Source organism: Capsicum annuum, chromosome 9 (genome assembly GCF_002878395.1).
Source record: "Capsicum annuum cultivar UCD-10X-F1 chromosome 9, UCD10Xv1.1, whole genome shotgun sequence".
NCBI lineage: Eukaryota > Viridiplantae > Streptophyta > Magnoliopsida > Solanales > Solanaceae > Capsicum > Capsicum annuum.
The window spans coordinates 73,918,040-73,920,400 of record NC_061119.1 but is presented as its reverse complement, the minus strand read 5'-3'; positions in this window follow the sequence as shown (position 1 = coordinate 73,920,400).

Here is a 2,361-nt window from a genome sequence, read left to right as displayed (position 1 = left end):
CAAGTCCATCTTATCCTTCATAGAAAATCCTTAAAATGCCACTCAATTCCCATCCCACATTGCCAAAAAATCAAAAATTCAACCCCATATTTCCCTATAAATACTACCACTATTGGTAGAAAATTCAAGTCTAAAAGGTTAGAGAAAATCTTGAGCAAAAGTTTTGAAATATTTCTTTCAAAATTTGGCCGAGAAAAGTTTTATTCGATTGTTGGTAACTTCGATCGAAATTCTTATAAGACTCTTTTTAGCTTAGAATTCTGATTAGTGGTGGAGTTTGAGATTTTGATGAAGATCGAGTTCCATTTTGCTGCTGCAAATAAGGTAAACACTTTTTTTAATTTTTGTTATTGTTCTCTTTTTCTTTTCTTCATCTCCTTCTTTATAATGTTGTAATTATGATGTTGCCTACTGGGAGTATCTGTAGATGGCTTTGAAGGTCATAGGTTTATTTGTAATGATGATATATTTTAATGTATTGATGAGTTTGGGGTGCCAGTTTTGGGGTTTTCGGTTTTGTCATATTTTTGTAAAGTTTGTTGTTTTCTTGATTCTACATCCATGTTTGTAGCTTCCATTTTCCTTAAAATTTGAATATTGTTCCAATAAATTATTTTCACATGATTTTTTTGAGCGTTAATCCACCATTCATGATTATTGGTGCTTCCACCCTCTTGAATATTACTTGGGTGTGATGTTTTGATTCGTATCTCATAATGTTTCTAACCTACTATTTAAGGGTAGTATGCCTGCTATTTCTCTGTCATAGTTTGCTGATTATTGTTTTTATTGCTTGGTATCAAAGTATGAAAATTTGATTTCCATTTTTCTTAAGTCTGTTTTGGTATGTGATCATGTTAGAAGGGGCAAACGTAATGGTGTTTTTGCTAGAATACTAGACATTGAGTACGCTTGATTTAGGCCAAGTCTTTTTTAAAGCAAGAGTTATTCAAGAGATATGATGCTTAAGAATATCAAAGGATAATGACCAGAGAAAATAGGAAGGTTAATGGGGTAGAGAGTTAATTTCATTGTGTTGGTTTGTACTACTCATCTTTTTAATACAATGTTGGTTTCTTTATTGACGTAAACTTCTACTCGTCCTTTGTTTATACTATTGATCACTGTTGTTTATGAAAACTTCTCCTAGTCCTTTCTAATGTCAATATTAGTATACTTATTAAAGCATAATAATCCATAGTACAACTATATTCACTGATCATTCGGGATTGATAGAGATTACACCTCAATTGTTTCTATCAATCTTTATCGCGATTCCTTTCTCAAAGGTTGCCTTAAAGTCTATGATAATATTCTTTCGATCATAATAATTATTCCCTAAGCGTTGAACTGGAGATTGGTTTATGTCTGTGGATTGTTTACTTTTTCTTAAGTTTAACCTGCAAATTGATTTATGTCTTAGTTTCTTTGCTTTAACCTGGAAATTAATTTATGTCTTAGTTTTTTTTTTGCTTTAATCTAAAAGTTGATTTATGTCTTAGTTTCTTTACTGTTCCTTTAAGGTTTTAATATGGAAGTTGATTTATGTCTTTGCTTTTTTACTATTCCATAAGTTTAACCTGTAAATTGATTTATTATCTTAGTTTTCTTTGCTTTAACCCAGAAGTTGACTTGTGTCTTGGATTCTCTACTGTTCGAGTATTTTCAGTCTTTTTGTATTAACATTATTCCTTTATAAGCATATCACATTATTTTTAATTGACTATTAAGCATTAAGGATCTAGGTTATGTTTTTTCCTTTAGTCAATCATGCATTAGTCTCTTTTTATTTTCTTTCTTTAATTGAGCGCGTGCTAACTACTACTATTTCTCTTATCTTGATTGAACTGTTATTCAAACGGATATGTGTATCTTGTTTTTTGATTATTATTAAGAACCCGATTATTTTTTTGTAGTCGTGAATGAATGGATATAGTTGTTTCCTACTTTAGTAAATTATGTGTTGGCCTCTTTTACCCTTTCTTCTTTTCTTTCTTTTGTCGATCGTATATTAATGTGTTCTTTTCCCTTCTTTCTTTGAATGAAAATCATTTGAGTCCTGAACGGACTCTTTCCTATAGCATGTTTCCTGTGAGACAATGGGGCCACCTTTTGCAAGTCAATTCTGGAGTTTGAGTAAAAAGTCGATCATATGGCGTACAATTACGAGGAGTCAGAAGAAGAAGAATGGGTTAAAATCCCATTTTTGAAGTAGCTAAGAGACTTGAAAGTCTCATTTTATTTCTAATTGTTGTCTTTTTACTTTTATTTTATTTATTCATTTGTTTATTTTATTATTTATTCATTTAGAACTCGAAGCCAAAGCTATAAACTAATATAGGTGAAGCGGATTGTGGGATA